The sequence below is a fragment of the Parasteatoda tepidariorum genome, chromosome 5 (genome assembly GCF_982258835.1).
Source record: "Parasteatoda tepidariorum strain Cologne lab strain chromosome 5, Ptep-v5.0, whole genome shotgun sequence".
Taxonomy (NCBI): Eukaryota; Metazoa; Arthropoda; class Arachnida; order Araneae; family Theridiidae; genus Parasteatoda; species Parasteatoda tepidariorum.
Window position 1 is genome coordinate 119,339,266 of NC_141759.1, and position 15,852 is coordinate 119,355,117.

General features: G+C 24.2%; 1 protein-coding gene across 6 annotated transcripts in view; it reads left to right on the forward strand.

The window, feature by feature from the left end:
- LOC147810108 (WD repeat domain-containing protein 83-like) overlaps window positions 1-15,852 on the forward strand; it is a 45,653-nt gene that overhangs the window by 21,791 nt on the left and 8,010 nt on the right. For 3 of the 6 annotated variants that reach the window (XM_087164999.1, XM_087164998.1, XM_087165002.1), the window contains exon 5: window positions 14,433-14,532. The exons of the other annotated variants lie outside the window; for them this stretch is intronic. The gene's annotated coding sequence lies outside the window, so the exon portion shown is untranslated. The remainder of the gene's footprint in view (window positions 1-14,432; window positions 14,533-15,852) is intronic. 6 annotated transcript variants of the gene reach the window in all.

A 15,852-nucleotide genomic window follows, 5' to 3' on the forward strand; every position in this document is an offset into this window, starting at 1 on the left:
TTTTCTTCACTAAAATTTCAGTTTTTATTTATTTCCTTATATTGCTGATGATTATTATTATTTAACATTTTCATAAAACCAATTTTGTTTTCAATTGTTTGCAATAAGCTTTTAATTGAACTATTTATTTTTTCTAAAAAAATAAATAAGCAAATGTATAACAGAAAAACGGAAAATTCTCATATTTCATAGATTGCGAAAAGCAATACACAGTAAAAATCTTTTACAGATCAAAATTCTATTTCTTATGCATCTAACAAAAATCTTTCAACCGGATATGGGAAATTGTAAAAGTAAATAAAAAATAAATACATAAATAAACTCTAACTTTTTAAAAATATTTTTTGATTCAATATTAAAGTCTTATTTGATTAGTAATATAACTTGTTAAAAATGGAGAGAGTTTCGCTTTTTATGATTTATGGGTACAACTAAGCATCATAATTTTTTGCACTTTTTTGGATTTTTAAACCCCTTGTATCTGAACAGTCAAGAGTTTGTAAATGATTCAAATAAATCAAATTCATTCTCATTCATGTGTTTTAAAATTATAAGCAGATATATTTGTTTGTAGGAAAAAAAAACATTATAAAGCGAGAAATCAGTTTCAACCTTCCTTAATTTTAACAATTGATATAATAAATCGGTAGCTTACTTAATTAGCTATATCTCGTGGTTCGTGCACTAATAAAGAAAGCTAAAATATAAAAAGAAAACTATAAACGAAAAATTAACGGTAACGAAATTGTTAAATCTTCTTATTTCATAAATTAGTAAAATCAAATTTTTCTCTCATCTGGACACAAATGCAATAAAAGTTAGATCTTTTGTAATTCATACATTTTAATTTTTTAATGTCCTAATTTTTATGAGTTAAGGTGGAAACTTCTAACCGTATTTCATTTATTAAATTGGCTAAAATGTTCAGACTACACAACATCATTTTTCGTTCTTTTCTTTATCTTCCATCTCTTTATCTAAGCAGTCGAAAGTTTGTAAATTATTTAAATCATGGTGAACGACTATTTGAGTCTTTCACAACTATTGAGATAATATAGTACGTTTATAGTACGCCATGATACAAATTAATCAAGTTTCTTTAAATGCTTCAAATATAAACACATATATATTTTTGTGCAGGTAAAAAAAGAACATTAAAAAACAAGAAATTAGATTCTTTGAACCCTCAAAAATTTGAGTAATTTATCTGATAAATTTGTAATAAGCTTCGTGTTCATGCATCACTGCGATATTTCTTGAATATCTTGATTTTTTTACAACGTAAGCACATTATATTTCTTAAACAAATGCGCAAACAGAAGTTTAACTGTTATGAAACTCTGAAGAAGCATCATAGTATTTTTTTCCCCATTATAGTAATAACTTTTAAGTAGGATTATTTTAAAATTTCTTGTTAGAATTTGTTTTACTAATTAAAGAAATGTTTAATATTTTTTTTCAAGCACAAGTTAGACACTGTTAATAAATTATTAAAAAAAGGAAGAAAATTAATGGTAATAAAATTGTTAAGTCTTCTTATTTCGCAACTTCAAAAATTAGTACTATTCAACTAGACACAAATGCGTAAAATGTTGGATCTTTTATAAATCATGCACTTAAATGTCTATTTTTTAGTATATTTACTTTGAGGAGTTAACTCAGATACTTCTAAACTGGATTTAATCTTTTTAATTAGAAAAATATTCTGCAAAAAATTATCAATATATTGTATTTTTATTTAATTTTTATATGAAAAAATTCATAAACAGTGGCAGGAAAACTACTAAATTATTGAGCCGAATCCTGAAAGAAATATTTACTATAATACGTTTCCCTCTGAATAAAAAAGTCCTAAGGAGCGAAGTCCCCTCCGCTATTTTTGGGTGTTTATTTTAACTTTACATTTTGCTTTGCTGTACAAAAAGTATAAGATTTAGAAGTTTCAAATTACGAAGGATAAGCGGTGGAGGCTCAGGGGAAGGAACGCTAGCCAACTAATGAGTTTTGAGGATTTGAATCTTAAGAATTGCTGGTTGATACGAATTTCGTACCCGGCTGACATAAAATATTCCAAGTGATAGACGCATCGTGGATAATTAGAGTCCCATCTTCGTCTTGCTAATCACGGGAGGTTTTCGTGGTTTATCTCACCATGAAAAAGTTCTCCACGAAGGCAATTCGTTCCCGATACTTTTGTACAGGAGTTCTCTTATTTCTTGGTTTAGATTCAAAATTACAAGGATATAAAGTTGAACACTGGTAACCATGAGATCAAATTCGGGTTGGCTGTTCAACAACAGTTATAAAATAAAATTACAAAGGATTACAGAAAAATGAACAGAGAGTGCGATGAAAATGAAAATGACTATTCTATAATTAGTTTGGAAATTGTTATCTGCAAAATCTGGTGTAAAAAAATACTGTACTGGCTGCTTTGTAGAACACAGAAATGCAAATACTAATTAGAAATTTTGCGCTCTGTAAAGGCTAATTTTGATCTTGAAATTAATACCGGTATTCAAATATGTTCGAAAATTAATTGCAATTTTATTATTGCCTTTTACGCACCTTTTTTCTTCTTTTTCTTTTCACGTGATTGTTCTTATGATGAGTTGTAGAGAAAATTTCGATTTCGATTGTTAACTTAAAAATCACTAATTGTTAATAAAAAAATACTGCGATTGGTTGATATGTTTGCTAGAAAAGAAAATTTAATCAAAACTACCAAAATATTGTAAAACTTACTTTATTTCCGGCTATAGGGAAAAACCAAAAAGCTCAGTATTTTTTAACGAAGTGGTTTAGTAATGTTTTCGGTAAAGTAATAAAAAATTTAGATTTTATAATATGAGTTGAAATGCGAAAAACGTGGTAAAATTTTATAATTTTACCATGATAGTTTAGAGCACTGTATAAAAACCATTTGTTCAGAAAAATTTACTATTCAGTTTTATATTTTTTACTAAATGTGAGGTTAAAAGAGCTATAATTTTGAAAGCTAGAGTATCCGGTTAACTGCTATCATTTTAACAAAAAAATTACCAAATAAATGGTTTAAATACTTGGTTTTATTAACAGAGCTATGGTTTTGTTTTGAAAAAATGTTATTATCATAGAATGCGGTAATTTAAGAAAAACTTTTTCTTCGCGTAGTTGGCTGAAAGGTAACTTGGTTAAAATTTAATTTGCTGAAAGGGCGGGTTTATGTGTAAACTTAACAAGAATTTTGTTTTGAAATTCCAATATGTTTGAAAGCAATTGAAAATTTAAATACTCATTCGTTATATCTTTCTTTAAGTTTTTTTGCTTTAAATATTGACCATTGACTATTTATCCATTGTCATAAAAAATTTATTTTATAAACATGCGCTCAAGTTGTTGTCAATAAAAAGTAGCGAAAGACAGCCAGAGAGAGAGAGATAGAGATTTGTTTGTTGCCTAATATCACTCTTAATAATTATATTGACATTTTTAAAAACAATAAACTTAATAAATAACGCTAAAACCGTTCCCTGTTTAAACTTCAATAAGTCTTGTTAACGAGTAATATTACTTCTCTTTTTTTTTTCCAGTTGAGTTACACAATCTAAATTCCTTAAGTTTTTTTTTCTTTCAAGTACAGATAATTATTTTTCAAATTTATTAAATCCTCTATTTCATTATGCTTAGCAAAATGTTCTTACATAAAGCTGCAATACTTGTATATTTTGAAAATAAAATGTTATGTGTTTTGCGAAAAGTGAAAAATATTGCAGCTTAAGGAAGTATATATAAAGAAAAAAAATCAATGATGAATGAACGATAAGCAATTACGGGAGTGAGCGGAGTAAGAAAAGGGTAAAGCCTGCTATTTTTTATTTTTGTATAAATGGAATGATTTTTAAACAAAAAATAGACAGGTAATTTTTAACTATGCATTTAATGAAATATTTAAAGTTTCAAATGATAAAATAAAAAATAACGTTTTTCATGTGTTATAGCTATGCAAATAATAGCAAAATAAAAACTGATGTTACTTCAAAAAATTTCGATGCATGTTTTGAAATATAAACTGCGTGTATATAAGTGTGTTTCAAAGTATAAATTTAAAATATAAACTAAATAAAACTGTTTGAAAACTAATAATGGATTTCTAAAATCAATGTTGTTGCTTAAACGTAAATAAAATAAAGTTTTAAAGTTAAAGTTACGATTTTTATGTTAAAGAATTTAAAAATCCTGAATTTTAATGCCATAGAAAGTATAAATATGCATAGCTAAATAGAATTTCATCGTATGAATATCGTCTGTAAGAAAGTTAAAAGAACATCATTATCCTTATAAAGATAGTTAAAAGAAGTAAGTATTTAGTAGAAAAATAAAGTAACCTCAAATTTTTGCTTTAAGTATCCAAGGTAATGAATTTGTTGCAGTTGGTTATTTAGGATTTTAAATCTTTCTGATCATTAGCTTTCAACCAAAAATATAATTATTTTTTAGTAATGTAATTGAATGATATAAAAAAAACCAGTCGTCATGCATTCATTCATAAACAAAAACAAAAAAATTCTTAACTCGGGGAGTGATTTATAAAGACTTTTAGACGAAAATATATATATATTTTTTTAAAAATTTATAATTTTGTAGTGCTAATATTATATTTTACTAAACCAGTTTGCTAATGTAAATAAATTTGCCCAATTAAAGTTATTTAATTATTTATAAAAAATAATTCATAAAAGTAGAACGTGTTTTTATGTACTAAAATTGTTAAAAAGCTGATGAAACCTAAAAAATGGTTTATTTACTTAAACGTCCTTAATTATGGAATCTTTACTGTTCATTATAAAGAAACGATATTCTAATTTACTACTTCGCAAATCAAAATATATATGTAAGCATTATTTCCCAGTTTATATGTATTAAAAATTTTTCTTACGAAAAGTACTCAAATGAATTTTGACTTCAATAATTTTTTAATTTAGTAAGCTTGCTTATTGCTAATAGTTAATAAAATATTTTAGTGCAGATTAATTTTTTATTATGAGGACCAGAAATTGTCTTTAAGAATTCAAAATAGATATTCATTACGGTTTGAAATCACCAGATAAGTATGTTTGAAGTCCTTGAACTAAAAAGAATGTGGGGAAGCACATTTTGTCCCCTACCCCCAATTCTAAGAAACATTCCTTTCAAGTACGGAAAAGCTGCTCAGTAGGAGGTCGTTGATTACTTCTATGTATAGAACAAGCTAAAAGATTCATTTGGCGAAAAGGGTGTAAAAAGAAGGAGATAAACGTAGCCCCTAGTTTTCTTCTTTCTTCGAAAAATAGAAATGGTGGCACTAAGTAACAAGTAAGTAACAAGTTTTTTCTCTTTAGTTCATGTAATTTAAAAAAATTTTTAACTTATTTATTAAATAGCTTTTTAAAATTAGTTTAATTCGCTTTGATTTTATTTGCTAAGTTTTTAGAAATTATGTTTTATAACTATAATACTTCAGTTGGCTATTTTATCTTATGCTTTCCTGTTGTTTAGTTTAAGCTGCTAGTTTAGTTTTAAAATGAATTAGACGATTTTTTTAATAAATAAAAGTTCAATTAACTCTATCTAATAAAAGAAAAATTTATGATTTCTTATGCTTTAATTAAAAATGCTTCTTTCATTTTTCGGAAGCATTGATTAATTTAATAATTTACTTCATTTCGGTAGCCATATTTTTTCTCTGAAGGATTGTTAAAAAACATTATTTGAATTATCTAAACCGCGGGTGTCACTTATTGTTTCAAATAATAATTTTGATTAGATATAAGAAGAAATATTTTTTTGAACCACCATAAAATAAATAAATAAATAGTAAGAGTTTAAATTTTCTCATCTCTAATTAGTTACTTTATATTTAAATTATACTTTAATTTTGATATTTTTCTGCTTTGACTTTTTTAAATTAAAAAAAATAATAATAACGTTGGTAAACATGTAAAAATTGTTCCACTAAACACTTCCACTTTTAAAGTTTTTTTGAGTATTTTCAGAATATATTTTTAAACAATTTAAATATTTGTTTTGATACTCAATATAATATATTCTTTGTTCTAAATAAATAAATAACAAAATGACATATTAAATAGAAGGACAGTATTTCTAATTTTTATTTTGTTGTTTTTATACTTCTTTTGCATTTAATGAATTGCTGTAGAGGTATAAGAACATTTCAAATCTTTATATTAAGTTTAATTTTACGATTAAATTTGTTTTAAAATGAATTAATTCGTTATAAAATTATTATGTTGTAAAACTGAATTTTTTATAAAGCAAATTTAATTTAAAATTACGTTCAATTTTTTTGAATAGAAATTAGAATATTATTTCATGGTTATTATTTTTAAAATTTATTCATAAGTATAATAATATTTTCTGTATAATAATTTTTTTCATGAAATAAAGCTTTTTGTATTAAATATTGTTGGTCCTCAATGCTATAAAGACGATTACTAATTCTTTTTTTCCAGTTATTGTGCAAAATCTATAATTTATCTCATGTAATTTATCTTCTTCTTAATTTACTATTTTGAGTTTTTAAATGGTTGTTAATTCTAAAATATACCTGTTCAGCCTTCACCTTTGACAATTTTGTGTTTAAGAAAGTGTATACATTTTCTACAAAAAAGAATTTTTATTAATTGTTTAATTAAAATTTATGATGATAACTGTGTAGTGGAAATATATAATCTAAAAATTGTTGGAAACTATTCCTCAAAAATTCAGGAAATTATATTTTTAAAATTGAGAGGGAGCCCTAACTAACAAAAGCTTTATTTAGAATTTGTCTATTTATTTTAATTCTAATTTATCTATTTATTTTAATTCTAATTGGCTAAAAGACTAGTTCTTTTTCTAAATTAGAATCAAAAAAATTTTAAGAGAAAATTTGGTAAGGTAAAATTTGGTAAACATTCAACTTATCGTCAGTTACCAAAAATATAAATATTCGCCGTAATTTTAATATATGATCCTTCTCTTTCCTTTAAATCAAAATTAATTTCATTTAAATCAAAAAATTGTTTTTAACAAAAATTATAAAATATAATTAGTTAGAAACAGTTTTGATTTTGTTGATTTTTAACTGTTTTTATGACGATCATACTCTAATTTATTCCTTTTCTTTTATGGAAAGACAGGGCGAAAGATCCAAGAAATGCTAATCCAGCGATCAACAGCCATCAACAGCTAAATAAGGTAAGAACACAGTGAAACATTAAATATTAATATTTTTTTCAATTAAATCACATATTTTTGATTTGCAAAAGAATTTTGATTTTTTTAATTAATAATTATTGTGCTTATCAAAATTAAGTTCACTTTATGTATTTCTCTAACACAGTCTTTATTAATAACAAGTGTTTTTATTACTCATATAAGCTTTTATATTTATATTTTTGCAATATTCTTATTTAATAATTTCTTAATAAGGTTTCGTAATAAATGAAAAATGCACTTTATAAATGTATAAATTAGGTGAAAAGATGTGCTGACAATTTTATATCATTACGATATTTTAGTATTTGTTTTCTCTGTTTTCATGCCTGTTATAACATTTTTTTATCATTCTATTTTTTTAATTAGTTAGAAAACAAAATTTTAAAAGAAATTATTTTTACTGTTAAAATAACTACGTAAAGTTATGAATGAATAACGAAATATTTTTCGTTATTTTATTTGAAATGATAATATTATATAACATTTCATTTTTCCATAAGTTTCACCAGCATATAATATTCGTATTAAAGCAATTATTTTAGCAAATATTTTTTACTTAAAAAAATACATGAAAAAAATTAAAAACTTTGTCCACATTAAATTTGGGCTGAAAGGCTAAAAGTATTCCCCTACAAGCTCGTGCTAAGTTTTATTGAATTTATCAATTCACATTTAGTTCCTCTAACACACCACATGCTTAGAGTATAAACAAGATAAATGATAAACAATGAACTTATTGTCATATTCCATAACTGAAATAAAAATATTTACATTAATCTTCATACATGATTTTAGAAACAGTTTTTTTTTTTAATGTTTCGATTTTGTTGTTTTTGTTGTTTTTGTTTTAACTAATTTTACAACTATCATATTCTAATTATAGTTTTTTTTTTCTTTCATAGGGAGTCAGGATGGAAGATCAACAATGAAGATAAAACTCAAAATTTAAAAATCAACAACAAGGATGGTAAGAAATAAATTTATATTTTACCTTAGGTTACCATATGGTTGAAAAGAAACCAGTTTTTTTTGTTTAAACTGGGGGTTTTGTGTTTTTTTAAAACAATTTGTGGAACATTATTTTAAGCCAATTGAAATTAACCGAGCCAATTCAAGGTCTTTCATAGCATTTAACTATTCCTTTAACTATTAATTAATATTTTCAATAAACAACTAAAAATATCCACTCTTTTCTTTAAATATATTAACAAAATATCTAATAAAAAAGGAAAGAACTAAATATTTAAGTATGCAGCTTTATTTAGCAAGCAAAATAAACATTCAGCATTTAAATTTGATTTTAGTGATACCATAAAGAATGATTTTCTACCTTGCTTGCCCGTAATATAGAAATGCTATATTTCAATATTGTTTAATTAATGTTATTATTTAGATGTGTATAATTTATGATATTAGTATGTAATTAAATTTCATGGAACATAATTATTTTTTAATCCATTAACATAATATAAATTTTTATATATTTAAGGCAATATATCATATATATTTTATATGAATGATAATTAAAAAGTGTTTTCTTATATGGTGCATTATAATTATTTGATAAAAAAGATACAAAATTGATAAGGAAAGATATAATAAAAGTAAGTTTTTATACTAATAGTTTAATAATAAAGTATAAATTTTCTCTCCATTTATTTTAGCATAATAGTTTATTTAATAAGTTAAATAATATCCGAGTTCATAGTCCTGAAATTTCTGAATTCCTGATAAAGAAAAAAAAACTTTATTCTCATGTTTTTTTAGCTTTTTGCTCTGATTTCTGACAATGTCTGTGTTCGATTTTGTTGTTTTTGTTATCACATATTCTACAAATACTAATGCAGTTCCTAAAACTATCAGTTTGAATAATCAAAAGATTTGTATTTCTGATGTAATATATATATATACATATACATATATATATATATATATAAATGCCAAGACACATATATTTACTTTGCCTTCCTTTCAAAATAATTGAAACTCCACTTAAAAGTAATTTATTAAGGATGTCACGAATTTAATTGCAGATTTTAAATAAATATTGGTATGAAATAATATTAAATAATTGATACTGGTTACAGAAGTACTATTAACATTTCCTAATTATCAATCTCAAACTGTTACGAATCGCTCATTAATAGAATTAAAAAAATTATTCAAGCTTTGTTTCTGGAATTAAAAAATTTATATTTAGAGCAAATTATACTTTTTTGTTAATTTTTTTTTACAGTTAACTGATAAATGTATAATGTACCAGCAATTTGGTTATTAATATAATGTCGCATTAAATAAAATTAAATATAACATGAATATTGTTAATAAATTGTTGGGTTTAAGAAAATCATTTAAAAAAAAAATTTTTTTCTACGTTTACCATTCAAAACATTGAATGAATTGTTTTCATAACACTTAACATTACTTTAAAATATTATTATAGCTACAATAGTTAACATTTCTAACTAAGATGGTTAAAATTATTTAATTATTACAAAACTAATTGAATAAATAGAATTATAATTATGTTTTTCATTCTCAATTTGCTAATGAATGTTAAAGTTTGTGATACTATTTTTCAATTAGATATCTAAAGCAGATTAAATTAGTTTAGATCAGATTGCATTGCTGAAAAAACTTTTTTAAATTACTTTGGGTAGAATAAGTCTTGATATCTATGAGCTACATATATATGAACTGCATTTAAATAATTAAAAAATGAAATGTGAATAATTTTAATATGTTTGGCAGTTGATCTATTTTAAAAAATAATAATTTGCTTGCATATCCCTTTCACCATTTCTTAGTAAATAACCTTATTAATGGAAAAAAAAGAAGACTTGAATTAAACATACTATAAATAATGTTTTTATTAGTTACATAGTATAAAAAGTATTTATAATTATAATAGTTAAATGATAAGTTTATTTAAGTAATTGATTTTTTTCAAATCTATTTCTTTAAATCAATACTTTTCTTAAGTATAATCATTAAAGGGATGTATGACTATAATAATTTACATACATATCTCTTTTATTATTTCTTAGTGAAATACTATCATTATCTCTGAAATCAGATCTTAGTTGTTTTTTTTAAATGCAACCTAAAGAATGCATATTTATTAACTAAATTCAATATCATATTTTTATAATTAAATTAATAATTTTTTGTAAAAATAATCAGCTTGTCTTAATCCATGGCTTTTAATAAATCAGTTGATTTAAATCAATGATATTTTTTTTTCTGTGAACATTTAATATATCTATAGTAAAATAAATTGCTTTATTTTTTGCAGGAAAAAGGCTCATTGAAATAAAGCTTCTGGAATGGGATAAAGAAAATATATTTGTCCATATGTAAATAGTGTATACAGATGTATTGATTTGTTACAAGGAAATAAAACTCCTTCATGGTTTATTTTAAGCTTTATTGTTGTTAAAATTCCTGCTTTTATATATTTAAAATTACTAAAATGGTGTATTATTTACTAGTACAAAATATTTTTTTTTTGAAAAAACTATTTATGATATATACTGTTTATCTAATATTTAATAAAATTAATGACTTGATGAATATACACAAAATTATAGGATAAATAAACTTTTGTGTGTAAGTTTCTATCAATAAAAGCTAGATGTAGGTTTTAAATATATAAGCATTATTTTAAAAACTTAAATAACTTATTTATTGAGTTGCATTGTGTTTTATTTTAGAATAAAAATTTGTACTTAATTTCCTCTATCTCAAAATGCTTAAAAAATTTAAATACTCAATTCAAAAAGATTTTTTTTTATATGCTTCTACTTTAAATGATAGCGCTTATAATTGTTTAAAATGAAATTAAAAAAAGTCTATTTTATTGTACGAAGATTCATTGGACATTTGGTTATAAATTAAATAATTGTTTTACACCATTTTGTTTTTTATATTGTCATAAAACAGTATGCATGTAATGACAGTTGTTGTTATATTACAATATAAAAAGCTAAGAATCAATAAATTACTATCACTGATATCAGCCGAGTAGAACAAACACTCGTGACAATTTATGTTCCCTAAATAAGAATTGTAACAAAATGCAGCAAGAAGCCTTTGAAATTAAAAGCTAAGTTCTAATAATAAAAAATAAAAAAAATGCCGAGACACCTAAAATAAAGGTGTGATACCGGCAAGGACGCCATTAAAACTTTCTATTGAACCGAGTTTGAGGTGAGTTAAGGGTGGTGCATTGGTAAATAAGGCAAAGAAGTTCGCCTAAACACCTGAAATAAAGGTGCGATATAGGCGAAAACGGCATAGACGTTTTCTAATCAGCCTACAGTTAAGGTGCCTTAACGGCAAGCGAGGCAACGACGTATGCCAGTGAACGTATTCAGCTTTTGATAAAAAGGCAAAAAAGACATCATAAAGGTTCAATAAAAGCCTTTACGGCAATTTTCTCTTTATTCTGTGAAAAAAAAAATTTCCCCGGTATTTAACAGGCAAAAATGGCAAAGCAATCCAGAGGCAACAAAATAGTCCCGGTCCTTCAACGATTGCCAGAAGTTTGCCTGAAATGCCATGCACTGGCCCTCATTCTGGCCCAGATTTCACTTTATTAACGGAACCGATACGGCAATGAAAAGCCCGCCGTAATGGCACTTTAGGTGAGCCGGCATTGTCCCTTCACTAGCCCAAAAGTTGTGTGCTTGTTGGGTATATATATATATATATATAGTTATAAGTAGTTATAGTAGCTCATTTCATGCTTCTTCCTAAAATGCCGTAATACAAACAAGAACGAACCTTTATCTTTTTCCTGCTATTATATGAAATTTTTTTAACTACATGTTCTTACCATCTATTTTTAAAGTAATAAATTTTTAGGAATCATGTAACATTAAAAATAAATATATCTTTCATCTAATAAAAGAAAAGTCTTTATTTTAAAATATGTGCTTAATACAACAAATTAAACATTTTATAATAAGCAATTAAAATAAAAACATTTTTCAATAAATTTAAGAATAGTTCTAGTTATAAGTTATAATAATTTTATTTTTAAGGGAAATAGTATTAAATTTCATCAAAAATATTTACTTCAAAACTAAGAATATAAACAAATTTAATTATTATACTTCGAGAAATGCTTTTTAAAATAAAAAATTCTTATAAATATTTATTTAAAAATTTTAAAATATTTAATTTCAAATCGAATTTTTAATCGAATTACTTTTTAAAAATATTTAATAAGCTATCACAGAATTTATATTTAGGTTATAGCAAATTAATAAAATGCTAACTTTTTAATGTTTTATGTAAAATTTCTGCAAATTTTAAAGAATAATGAAAGTACATTTTTTAAATCGTAATATGCTAAATGTTTTATGGATTTTATTCTTCTATCTTTTTTCAAATTTTTGAGTTAATAAAAAAATTTTATACCAACTCTACACTTTCTCATTATTAATCAATCTATTCATTGTTACTTAAAATTAATAATGACATACAATTATGGTCTTGCAACCAATTAATAGTAGAAGGCCAAATGACACTTTTAGTTTTCGGGCCTGTATAAGTGACGAATTATATCGCCGCCTCTTTATGCTAAAAGATAGGAGAAAAAGAAAATCGATAAATTATGCTTAATATTTTATTCTTCGCTTATTTTTTTATTTATTTATTTTCTTTTTTCATCTTTTCGAGTTAATGACCAATTTTTTTACCAACTCTACACTTATTCATTATTAATAAAATAATTCATTGTAACCTTACAATTAATTTATGGTATACATTTGAATGTCCTGTAACCAATTAAGTGCAAACGGCCAAACAGCACTTTTATTTTCCGGGCCTATATAAGTGGCGTGTTATACGCCGCTTCCGACAATGCCTCAAAACCAACGCTAACGGACCCCATTGAGTTTGCCGTTAACGTTCCGAAAATGCCTGCTTACAACCTTACGTTTGCCATGAGGTGTGTGCTTACTGGGGTTATTTATTTTCTTAATCTTATGATAATTTTTACGTAATGAAATTAACTTAAATGAAATTATATTTGTTTGATATTAAAGCATGGATTTGCTTAGAGTATTTAAAAAATGTGGACAAAATGTTGGTTTATTAGAATAATAGCATATAATAAGTTGTTGAAGATCCTGCTATGTTTTTTTTTAACCACTTTTGTAATAACTTTTTTTTAAAAATTCAATTATAAAAAAATTAAATGTTAATTTAGTCTAAAGGGAATTTTTTTTCCACAAATACAAAATTATTTTTAAGCTAAATAAAGTTATTTCATGGATTATATTTAGCTAAAAACAAATAATGAACTGAAATATCTGCAACTTTCATATTAATTTTTTCAAGGATAATGACTTTTAAAGTTACTGAGATTTTTGTGAAATAAAATGTTTTAAATAAGTTATAAGTTAGTGGTAGAAAACAATTGCGTTGTAACTTACAGTAAGGCGAATTTTTTGTAATAAGTTTAACTAAGTTCCTTTGAAAAGTGGTTCAACTAATTAAACTTCTTTTTTTGCAACCAAGTTTTATTGTTCTTATTTATTAAATATTGAAAACTGATTTTGAAATCGGTGGTAAAAATAGAAAATCATCTCAAGAAAGATAAATAATTTACATTCATATTAGTGCAATTTTCAATTTAATTTAAAATTTGCATTATCATTCAAAACTTTACCTCAAAATGAAAAACATTCTTATATTATAAAAGTCAATTTTTCTACTTATGCATTACATTTGGATGGTTTGTTCAGTGTCTAAAATAATGTCAAAACATACCTAAATTATTTTAAAAGGCTTAAATTGTATGAAGCAGTGTGACATGAATGCATAAATTAGATATTAAAGATCTAAAACTTTTATTTATTCAAACTGCATTCTTGTTTTAATCATTTCTAATTATCCAATTTTTTTATGTTTCATTTACTTTATATGAATGATGCTTGATAAAAATTTATAAGAAACAATATTTTTTTTAATTAATTTTTTTGATTGAAATGTAAAGTTAATGTGTAAAGTGTAAGTTAAAAACATTTTTAAATAAACTTCATAGCTTATTATAAAGATTGTATCAATGCTAAGAACAAGTTTATGTATATTATAAATAATTTAGTATACTAATTTTATTGTAATATTATATGTGTTTTATGAAAATAATATGCTAAAAAAATAAAAATTATTTTCTACCTAAGGCCAGATGGTATTGGTAATGTGACTGTTGAAAAGTGATATTTTTGCCAATATTGAGGTACAATTACGAATACTTCTTGAAAACCGAATTATTCATTTTAGGTAAATATATTACTCTTTTCTTTATAATTTACTCTAAATTAGCTTATTATTTAAATTCCACTCGCAAATTTGTTCTCATAAGTTTTGGTTATCCTCTTAGAGGTTGTCTCTAATGTACCCGAGTTGCCTTTTTTTTTCTTCGCTCTGGACTTAGTTAATAGCAAACTTTTATCAGTTTATCTGAAGCAGATAATATTGTTTACATTTGATGGCAGTATGGCCAATTTTTGAAGCTCTACTCTTAACTCAACTTTTTTTTAAAAAAATTTAAAATATTGTTTGAATCTATTTATTTTGTAGTTTAGTGTGTGTAATTAAATGCTAAAGTTTTAATTTATGCCTCTAATATTCATTTTAATGTTCCTTTAATTTTTCTTTCAATGTGACTTGAAATAAACTGCCTTTTTTCTTTTTCATTTTTTAATTTTAGTTGATAAATAGTCATCATTTCAGGACATTACCATTTAATTTTTAAGAGTTTTTTAATATTATTTTGCTTACTTAAAGTTATTTAAAAAATTAATGGAAAAGATAGTGCTTTTTTTTTGGGGGGGGGGGCAGTTTTAAGGTACCTAAGTGGAAGACTCACACTGACCTTCAAAATTGACAGAATTTAAGAAATTGAGTTCTACTGGTAACACATCTGCTTATAAGGCTTAAGTAAAACTCTAAGAGAAGAAGTATCAGAAAAATTTTTGAACTAGAATCCATAACTAAAACTATTTCCTGAAATTTTGAAGAATTAAATAAATTTGTATAATAATTCAATGTGTAATAAGTAAACGTAAATTTATAGAAAGCATAATGTTTTTTTAAAATTCATGATTGTACTAATAAGTAAACAGATTTGTAAGAAACAGGGTTTGAAAAATCCCAGCCCACCTAGATTTTTCATCAGAAACATGGAGTTTATTGATTGGGTTTTTTAGATGAAAATCTCAAGTTTTTTTTTTTAAAAAAATACTTTAAATTTTTTTCCTAAATAAAAAAAAAAGCATGATTTGCTTTTGACAAGAATGTTAAGTATTTGGTAACTACAGTACAGAACCCGTTATCCGGAAATCAGAAAACCGGAAAACCAAAAAACCGGAACGAAATTCGAGAAATTTTCCCGCCATTTTTTTAAAAAATATTTTTTTTCCTCATAAGATTTTAAGATTTTTCTTTCTTTTTTGAAGGATGTTTACCTTACCATCACTTTGGAAATAATCATTAGTGTATTACTTCATCGTTTTTTCCTCTTTTTAAGATTATTATCATAGTTTTTTTTTTTTTTAGTTGGGTTTAACAATAAAAAAAACGGCTTTTCGTAGTGATTCA